At 33.6% G+C, this 11,142-nt stretch overlaps 1 non-coding gene across 1 annotated transcript; it reads left to right on the top strand.

Moving 5' to 3' along the window:
- Nucleotides 1-7,658: 7,658 nt before the first annotated feature.
- LOC121492223 lies at nucleotides 7,659-7,764 on the top strand. Its single transcript, XR_005988135.1, has one exon. It is a non-coding gene; the product is annotated as a U6 spliceosomal RNA (small nuclear RNA).
- The last annotated feature ends 3,378 nt before the right edge of the window (nucleotides 7,765-11,142 follow it).

Here is an 11,142-nt window from a genome sequence, read left to right as displayed (position 1 = left end):
CTAAAAACCATTTAATTCTCTACTTTAAAAGTATGAATTATATTGTATTAAAGTATATCTGAATAAAACTGTTCCAAAAATAAAATTTTCAAAAATGCAGCTTGGTTTCTGGAAAATGAAGTCAATACAGATCATTATTTCCAAGGTTTATATTCATTTAATTGTCTAATCATTGATTTGGTACCTACACTCTCTTAGGTACTCTTTGGATGGGGTTATACGGTATGGATTTTGCACATGGCAGCTCAAAGTTCTACAAAGGTAGGCTTGTAAACATGCTGCTAAATGAAGTTTCCTAGGAGGTAATACATGCTTACAAGGTGAACTGGTTGGGCCAGGCCAGAGAAGAATTTTATTTCTACTTTGGGAGTTGGGGAGTTGTCAGATAGGGCTTTGCAGAAAAATTGACATTGAGATCTTAAAAGATGTATAGCAGTTCACTGAAGAAAAGAAAAGGGTATTTCAAGTCAGTGAGATCAATTTAAGTAAAACAGCATTACCTGCATAGGATGTCCACTATCTACACTGCAAGAGTGCCTGGGGCTAATTCTTTACAAAGCATTTCTTTACTATTCTCCATTCTCTTGTTTAATATACATCACCCAGAACAGTTATGTACTTATAAGAATAATTCATGGGCATCTGTACAGGTGTACTGAAACAAATTTATTCTTGGGAAAAGAATCTCTCTCTCTCTCTCTCTCTCTCTCACACACACACACACACACACACACGAGGTGCATTTTTCTGCCTATACCAAGTCATTTTAACTATATCACATCACAGCTGTCTTTGTTCTCTCTCAGTTTAGTTTCTTTTTTTTTAAGATTTATTTATTTATTTATGATACACAGGGAGAGAGAGAGAGAGAGAGAGAGAGAGAGAGAGAGAGGCAGAGACACAGGAGGAGGGAGAAGCAGGCTCCACGCCGGGAACCCAACGCGGGACTTGATCCGGGGACCCCAGGATCGCGCCCTGGGCCAAAGGCAGGCGCCAAACCGCTGAGCCACCCAGGGATCCCCCTCAGTTTAGTTTCTATCCCAGAGATGCCTCACATACCTATAAAAACTTTCTTCATCTCAGAAATAACTGCTCAAGTCTAGTTCTTAATATTCAAAAGGAAAAATACTACATTGTTAGCACTTTATGGTATCAGTGAGATTACATTAAAGTGTTCACGTTGTGATTCTTCTCTTAAGATTCCAATTAATGTTGGACACCTTCTCATGCCTTGAAAAAAATACTTAGATCTCCAATAATAAATATAATTTCATTAAAAATAGCATTACAAAAACTTGTGGCTTGTTTGTAAAATAGAAGAATGTGATGTCTTCCCTAGTCATGTATGACCTCTTTCTATAATTATAGAAGATTGCCATTTCTATCTTCTAGTACTAGATTAGAGCCATCTGTTTAATGAAATAGTATAGCACCTGAGGTACTTGAAGGAGAAAAGATGATTTATAATTACAAATTGTTATTGAAATGAGTCATATTTCCTTTTCATGAAGAATCTATAATAATAAACCACTCAAAGTTTAAGCATTGAAATAACTAATGAAACTCCTTTGAAAATATGAAGGAAAATTTGAGGAAAGCTCAAAAGACTATAATCTAATTGAATTTATCCTATAAGTTCCACATCTTGCATTGTATACTATTGTCAGGAAATCTCCAGAGAGTGAGGGATAGTTTATTCAATTACTTATGGGCAATGGGAATTTTTGCATTTTGTTGTATTAAAACCCATTTTATCAGTTAAACTAAATGGTTAAGACATTGAAATACACTCTACTCCAATCTTTAATTTGCTTAAGAAACTTCTTTAGGAGGTGGCATGTAATAGATAGTAAAGAGGAGTCAATGGTATTTCTCTTTATTCACTGACAATACCTTGTTATGCACCAAATTTATATTCTTTTGTGCCATTGTTCTTGTTAATAAAATAGTAAACTGTACTCATGTTGCCATTTCTCTTGTTACAATAAAAGTAAGTCGATTTCCATGATGGATTTCATGTTCTCTAAAGAAGTATACTAATGAAAATATGAATATTTACTATATTCTTTTTTTAATATGATTTTTACAGATCTGAGGTATTAATTTTACCAATAATGATATCCATAGATCTCAAGTGCTAAAATTAAAGAATTTTGACAGTTGAAAATATTTATGAAGTATGTAAGTCAGAAACATTTTTGTTACTTATAGAATTTTTCTGATTTTAACAATAATGTTGTTTTCATTAAAAGACTTGGAAAGTGTTCTTATTTTATATTCTGAAATAGTTATATAGTTACTACTGGTGTTCCTTATCATTGTTTTCAGGCATGTAATTCCTTCATCCCCCAGGTGCTTTTAAAGTTTTTTTTTTTTAATCTTTTCTTTTCAGCAGTTTGACTAAGACATGCTAGGTGTCATTCTCTCATTGTTTTCTTTTGTGCAAGATTCATTGAACTCTGAATTTTAAGTTAATATTCTTTATTACAAGTGACACTTTTAGCATTGTTTCTCCAATTTTTCTATTCTTATTTCTCTATTTCTGATACTCAAAAATCACTGCAATGTTAAGCTTTTTGATATCTTTCTATAATCAACAGATTCTCTATTTTTGCTAGTTTTCTTTTCATCCAAATTTCTGTTCAGATAATTTTTCATACTGTTTTCAACTTCATTTATATTTTCCTTCACAGTTTTCCATTGACTGTTTTTTCATCTGTTAAATTCCTTAAGTATTTTATGTTTTAATTCAAGAATTTCCAATTTTTATTTTACCATTTCTAGTAATGTAAGTCTCCTTTATTTTTCAAGCAGTATATTTATCTGTTCTATAATATATTAAATATTGATGCTATTTATCTGTTGTTTATAGTTCAAAAGTTTATTTGTGGTTGTATTCACATTATTTTTGGTTTCTTAATTACTGGAAATAATATTCTGCTTCTTTATAGGTCTAGCACCATCTTTTTTTAAAAATATTTTGAATGCTACAATGCTTATAGCCTGGATTTTGTTGTCTTCCTTTAAAGAGTGATGAGTTTTATTCTAGGAGGCAATTAATTCACTGGTAGATTAATGTGGTACTAATAAGCCTTGATTCTAAACTTTGTTAGATTAAGTCTAGGTTAGACTTTATTAAATGGCTCAGGCAGTTCTTTTGAGGTATGACCTTTTAGAATCTCAGTTGAAAACCTGAGGTATTCAGTATGATCTCTCTATCCTGTCAGGCTAGAATTCCCACATCTCCTTGTATTTTTTGGCCCATGGAGAATCTGTTCATTGCTCAGCTTCCCTGTAACTAGACCATATGCGATGTCATCTAGTATAAGTGCAGCTTAAGGTTTGTCCAAAGCCTTAACCAGATGCTTCTCTGTACAGGAACTTTCTTTCCAATATCCTACTCTTCAATTTCCAGCCACTCTGGTAAGCTGAGCACAGCTGTCTGCTTCCTAAGCTCAGCAAGATTGCCATGTTCTGATTAGACTCCATTTCCTTCTATTGTTCTCTGGAAAGTAGTTTAAGGCAGAAAACTGGAATAACTGTAGGGATTATCTCATGTGTTTCTCTTCTACCAAGAATCAAATTCTGTCTATTCCCTGATGTCTGAAAAGTGTTGCTTAGTCTTTTTTGCCCTGTTTTATAGTTGTTTATGGAGAAAGAGTTAGTCTGGTATTATAACTTACTCTGTCACAGCCACAATCATAAGACATTTGGTTATATTTTGAATACTTTCAAGTGTTAGGTGTGTCTAATGAGCCCATATTTAAGGCTGAATCTAAAAAATCCACTCTAGTCATAACAATTCATTTTGATGGTTACTAACAATGACTAACACGTCAATAGTTATTTACCAAAGCATGGATGAATCCATGGAAGGAGCTAGGCAATGGGAAGCCAAACTAAAGAACATAAAACTAAGAGTATAGTAACTATTTCCCTTTTACATGCTATTTGGTTGATCTTTAAACATCTTGAAATACCTATCAATAAATTTCGCCAGTAAACAATTCCAATAAAATGATTATTTCATTGAAAAATTAATGAAGTTATTCTCCACTGGCCTTCACAATTAGTGAGACTATAATAATGTCTAGCCCATACTTGAATACCAATATTTTCACTACTTATTTTAGAATTCAGAGTTAACAGCAAATAAGAACCTTAAAAATCTTTAAGGTATATCTCATAAAATATGACTATAATTTAGATGCAATGATAAGATTTCACTATCAAATATAACTAATTTAGTCTCATCATGGAGAGTTTATAATCTTGAAGCTAAATTCAGTTTGTTTTTACTATTTACAGAAATTAATAAATATAAGTAAAGCTTTCGGGATTCTTTTATCAAATTAGGCTTTAATCTATTTTTGCATAAACACATGTCCTACAAAATCAAGACTTCTTATTCTAATCAGAATAATGTGAGTTAACATTTTAGTACATACACTAAATCAGGAGATATTTAACTAATTTCCCAATGTGGACAAAGGTTTATGGTGCCCTTCATAGCTGTATAGCCAAGGATTTTACAATTAAAGAGATTAACATGTCATATCCTGTTAGAAGACAGAATAGCAAACATGCTTTCTTGCAGTTTACATGTAATAATGCCCTATGATAATTTTATTATTTTAACTAATAAGCTATACTACTTAATTGTAAAATGTACTGGTTTTGCTTTGTGGGTAGAAGGTGGCCAGAATAATCCTAGTGATAATCATACTGTCCAATAACTTATTAGTGAAACCTATGGGGAATAATGAATGATTATAAGTATTAGTTTGAAAATTACAGAAACTTGGAACCTCAAGAAATTATCTTATCTAGTCGTCATTGTTAGGCTAGTGAGAGGCAAAGCATTCAGGACAAGTTATTGAGTATTTTCCATGTTTTGAAAGATAATGTTTCCACATGCCCATGCATTTAGAACAAAAGTCTTAATTGAGATTGCTTTAGTTTAACTTAGGTCTTTTTTGAAGTATTTATGTGCATATATGATACATATGTACAGGTATTTCATAGTCCTTCAATAATTGTTTTTCATGGGACACTTGGGTGGCTCAGTGGTTGAGCATCTGCCTTTGGTTCGGAGTGTGATCCTCAGGCCTAGCGATGGAGCCCCACATGGGGCTCCTGCAAGGAGCCTGCTTCTTCCTCTGCCTATGTCTCTGCCTCTCTCATAAATAAATGAAGAAAATCTTTTAAAAAAATAATGGGTTTTCATTAGGCCTATGGGAAAGTGGGTGTTAACTTTTACCTTTTTTCTAACTTCAGGAAAATTTGGAATTATAATTGTTTAAACACATATTCCATCATATAAGCAATGTCTTCTGGGAGGCATAATTTTCTTCTGTGTCCCAGGGCTGTTTCAGCCTCATTATTTTCTCCTTCATCTCTGGACTGATTTCTCTTTCCTTTCCTTTGTGGCCTTTCCTTCCGTCATTACAGCCCTATTATTACAACCCTCCATCCCTCTAGTATAGGCCCGTTTTCATGATAGAGCCAGGTAAAAGTATTACCCCTACCTTACCATCATTCAAAACAGATACACACATCATGATGCCCCATAAGCTCTAATTAGGAGATGATTGTATAAATTCAAGCTCACATAATAAAATCAAATAAAGTGATCCTAATTCAAAAGTTTTTTTTTCTGTACTTTTGTGTTATATTCACAAGTAAACCTGTGAATGAGGCAGAAATAATTTTAAGATCATTCTTTACAGAGCAGATCCCTACCTTTGTAAAAATGAAAATAACAACTATAGTAAAAACATATGGATCAGCAAATGTTCTCATCTAAATATTCCTCTGGTGTTTATGCCACAAAATACCTCCCTGTTCTAGTGTTCAGATTTTTTTTTTTATAATAGCACTAGAGAAACCAGCTTGAATAACCAAATAAGGTACCCATCCTGGGGCCAGCCCTGGTGGTTCAGCGGTTTAGCGCTGCCTTCAGCTCAGGGCATGATTCTGCAGACCGGGGACTGAGTCCCACATCAGGTTCCCTGCATGGAACCTGCTTCTCCCTCTGCCTGTGTCTCTGCCCCCGCCCCTGTGTCTCTCATGCATAAATAAATAAAAATCTTAAAAAAAAAAAAAAGTACCCATCCTGGGATCTAGTAGGAATCGAACAATGCCAGACCACTGGGTTGTGGTGTTAGTTGTGTTAGTACTAATATCTTGATGTATAACTCTGGGGAAATCCGAAAGCCAAGATTTCTGGCTCTACAAAAGTGCCTTTCCAGGATGCTTTTTGACTAGTGGGGAGTATTTCAAGTATAGGAAAGTGCTATAGTAAGTGTAAGATAGCAGATTTTTTTTCTGTAAAATTTAATAATTCAAAAGGCAAAATGAAGTTTAGGGACCAAAGTTCGAAATAAAGCAAAGATATGTAATAAAAGCAAATTACATTATTTAGAAGGATATATGAGGGAGCTCTAAATATTTTACAGGTTGAAATAAAACTTCAAGGCTATGCCAGTTTTTCCCCATCTCAATATAATTGCTAAAATTCTCTAAATATTAGTAAAAATAATGAAGCAATCGGATATGCCCTTTGAAACAAGTTCCATTGCCTTTGTAGAGTGGTTCTCTCCTGTGTCTCCATCTCCCTGCTGCTATGATTCTTCCTTCACAACTGGTACTTATACTGCCTGGTTTCAGTAGCATCAGGCTGCCATTCCCATGGATGCAGATTTTTCACAGTGTCTGCTTCATAGGTTATCCTTCAGGGGAAAAGGGGAATTGCTAAGACAGTGGAAAGAGGTAGGGAATGAAATAAGTGGCACCTTCCATTCTACTGAGACCCTGTCAGCCAGCCTCAGAACACATTGTTAAGTCCTACAATGATGACAGAGGCCATGATTCTCAATGAGATGCAAAACAGAGGTTCTGACCTCACACACCTGAACAGATTCCCAGCACTTTTTGACAAAGAAATGATTCTGTTATATTGGCCAGAATCCAGTACGGTAATTGCATTTCTGTTCACCTCTCTTCTCTCCCAAAAGTTTTTTCTGTTATTGGAAATTCTTCTAATATATTGCAAAATAACCCAGAAAAATTTAGCTACCACATCCCAGGGAGAGTATGTTCCTAAAATAGGAAGGGGGAAATTAACAATAATTTTTTGTTCTCGATATGTACCCATCTTTTTATGTTCCTGATGTTCTTTGTGTAACATTCTCATAAGAAACCTTTATTGTTACTAAGAAAAAATCTAAATAGAAAGTAAAGGTATTTATTCAAAGTTAAATGTGCAATCAGTAAAAAAAATACCTCGAAATTAAGGTCATTTCAGAGGACTGGAAAAAATGAGAGTACCTCTGCTTTAAGTTATTTGGAGAAAATGGATTATTTATCTAAAAATATTATTTAATATCTAATATTTTAATTAGCTTTTGATTACATGAGAAATGCACAAATAAAAATTAGGATAAAGAAGGAAAATTGGAATATCAGAGAGAAGACATAAAGCTTAACTTCGGAACGCTAGGTGTGGGAGAGGGTGTTGGAGGAATGGTACGCACTGAGTGGACACTTGACGTGCACTGGTTTTCTGTATGTTGTAAATTGACCCAATAAATTAATTAAAAAAAAATAAGAGAAAACAGCTATAAAAAAAATTAAAAATAAAAAATAAATCCATACTAGTGCTTGCTTCGGCAGCACATATACTAAAATTGGAACGATACAGAGAAGATTAGCATGGCCCCTGCACAAGGATGACACACAAATTGTGAAGCGTTCCATATTAAAAAAAAATAGCATACTATTACTTCTATTCTAATTCTCAGAGGAAACCAAAGCTATTAGTTTTATTTGTTTTAGAAAACATACATGTGGCATGATCATATGTATACAAATATATAAAATATCACTTGTACGCATACAATTTTTCTTTGCACAAATGATGCAAGATTTTATCTGGGCTCTATGTATTTTTCTTATTTAATGGCATTTCTTTAAAATCTACTACATCCTGTGCATGTGCATTTGTTCTTCTCAGGCTAGTTACTGAAACAGAATTGCTGAATCAATAGACATGCAAAAGTTCACTCTATCTTTCAAACTATCTTTGGATGCACATTTGTTTTGATTCTTGTAAATTCCTGGGCCAATTGCCTTTACACCTTCATAGCTCTTGATATAGAGCACCCTGCCCAACTAATGCTACAAACTCACTCTTCAAAGGCACCTTCTATTGGAGGCATCCTATCTCCCAACTCTATTAGACCTTTCTCTCAGGTGCAATTACACAGCACTTTGTCTATTACAGACATAACACTTACTATGTGGATTATTGTATTTTAGCTATTTATATGCAGAACTTGTCCTACACCTTGTTCCTCACTGTAGCTCAGTTCTAAGGGTAGAAGTCATGCCATCATTTTTATATTTTAATACCTATGTCCAAAAAAAATGAATACCTATGTCCTGTGACTGTGTGGCTTCCATAGGTCATTCTTCTATAAATCTTTATTAAACAGATGAAAGGATGAATACATGGATGCATGATGTAGCACTTCATGTCGGGTCAGTGCCTAAAAAATCCTAGGCCATGTCTGTTGCATTACCTATTGCCTGTTCCATGGAAGCTTTGGCTGCATTCTAGTTGACTTGTTTTATCTAAATACTTGCCCCCATCATGCATCAGATATTTCATCACTGATAATGGAAATGATCCTGTATACTTACAGGGTAGTCTTTGTTTTATTTGGATAAGAACCTTTGTAAACCTGTTCTGAATTGTCCCTTTCACCAGCACTCATCTTAGCTACAGTGAGAAATTAATTCGTTGTAGGTATCCCAAGTAGGTACTTATATTCCACCTGGTGACATATCATCACAACACCTTGCTCTCTGCCCCCAACCCAATCTAGTTAGCAACTGTGACAATGAAAAGCACTCACCATTTGGGTATCAAGAAGATAAGGGCCTTGGCAAATGCATAGGAGCCCTTGCTCCTTTCTTCTTTCTCTCTCTCCTTTCCTTTATCCCTTCCTTCTTTCTTCCCACCTTTCTTTTATTCTCATTCTCTTTCTGTCTGAAACTAGAGCCAGTAGAAAAGGGTATGAATTTGGAATCCATTAAAATGTTATCATACTTACATTAAACCTAATGTGTTATAGGCAACTTATATGATTTTAAGGGAAAAACATTCTACCATTCAAAAACTCATGTATTGTACTTATATAGCTATTAGCTAAAAATTTTATACATATAAAGTATTTAAAACTAACTCAAATTAGTTTTGAGCAGACTAGCATCTTTCCATCTGTAATCTCTACTGAAATTTTCATTTCAAGATTTTTAAATGACTTCTTGAAATAACTCTCACTAGTCTATCTATGAAAATGATAGTAACTTCTTTTTATTATGAAGCAGTCGATATTTGTTTAAGGACCTGTGTTAATTCTAGTTTTTATCCTTAAAGAAATTTCTACAATGTAATTTCAATAATATGTTTTAAATCTTAAACCTCTAATACTAAACCTTGCTTAAATGGTCCGTACATAATGGTGGCATTAATGCAGATCAAATTAGGTATTCTAGATCCCATTCTCTTCTTTGAATTTATTGCTGTCATTAAAACTCATTCAAATGAAATAGTTTTTCTATAGTGAGTATCTTAATTATGAAATTGTGCTAAAATGTTCTACAGATAGGGACCACTCACAGACGTGATCCTGAAGCATACATTAATTGAAGATTAGAATAAGCATTCTCTTATGTAAGAGACTTTCAAATGTTTTCTTCAATAGTTTTACAATTTTTATTAATAATAAGACTTTAAAGTGACAATAGTATTTCTGCTTTTTGTGGTGCTACTTTTTAAAAATAAAACATTTAATTTTTGAGATTCATTTCTTTCCTGTTTATGTACCAAGTTCTCCAATTTATTTTTACTTTCCTAAAGAAATTTTGAAACATTCTCAACTAATGACAACATTGGCATTAAAACATCTTGTTACAAAAAACTTTCCTGTGTATTATGATAATTAGATCTTCAATTAGATTGGCTTAAAATTAATATTGTGCCAGTTTTCCACATTGCTAGTTTTAGAATCACAATATTCTACAACAGTTCTGCCTAAGCATAAGTTAAAAGCTAGACATACATTATTTACAGAATGCTGCAATATATAAAAATTTTGAGTATATCAAAAGGGAAAAAAAAGAAAAGAAACCACTTATTGCTTCAGGAGACTGGCCTTGCTCTTTCAAATATCTCTAAATATTTCTTGTGAAATAACAGGTATGTATATACTGATATATACTGATATATATATCACATATATCACATATATCACATATATCACATATATATATGTGTGTATATATAATATATATATATGATATATTTTAGTAACATACATAGGAAATAATAGGAAATAGATATATATTCCCAGTTCCTGGCATTAGGCTCCTAAATCCCTTGAAATTTCCTGGGTGACAGGAGTGTCTTTTGGTCTAATGAGGTGATTCTTGGTGGTAGTTTCATATTGAAGACTAGTCCCCAGAAAGACCAAGACATGATAAGAACTTTGGAACTTTCTAGTTAATCCCACATCATCCAGGAGGAAGAGACTAGAGACTGAGTTAATGGTCAATCATGTCTGTATGAAGAAGTTTCCATTAAATTCCTGATGTACAGGATTCAGATTACTTCTGGGTTGGTAAACACGTGGAAGTGCTTACAGAGAGGACATGGAAGCTACTTACACTATATATTTTGCCCTATATATCTCTTAATCTGGCTGTTCTTTTGTATCAGTTGTTATATCCTTATAATAAACTCATAAACATAAGCAAGAGTTTCCCTGAATTCTTTGAATCATTTTAGTCAATTAGTTAAACCAAAGAGAGTGTTGTGGGAACTCTAATCTATAGCTAGTACAGGCAACAATCTGGGACTTGTGATCAGTTATCTGAAGTAGGAGCAGTCTTACATAACTAAGTCTGTAACTTGTGGGATCCCATGTTAATTTCATGTAGATTGTGTCAGAGTTGAACTGAATTATAGGATAGAGTCACAGCTAGTGCCACAAAAAATTGCTTGTGTGGGGAAAGCCCCTGACATATTGGGTATCCAGAGTGTCTGAAGTGAAATGGTCTTTGTGAGTAATAAAGGAG

This window comes from Vulpes lagopus, chromosome 5 (assembly GCF_018345385.1).
Source record: "Vulpes lagopus strain Blue_001 chromosome 5, ASM1834538v1, whole genome shotgun sequence".
NCBI lineage: Eukaryota > Metazoa > Chordata > Mammalia > Carnivora > Canidae > Vulpes > Vulpes lagopus.
Note: the sequence above shows the minus strand (reverse complement) of the source record. Positions and strands in the feature narration are given on the sequence as shown.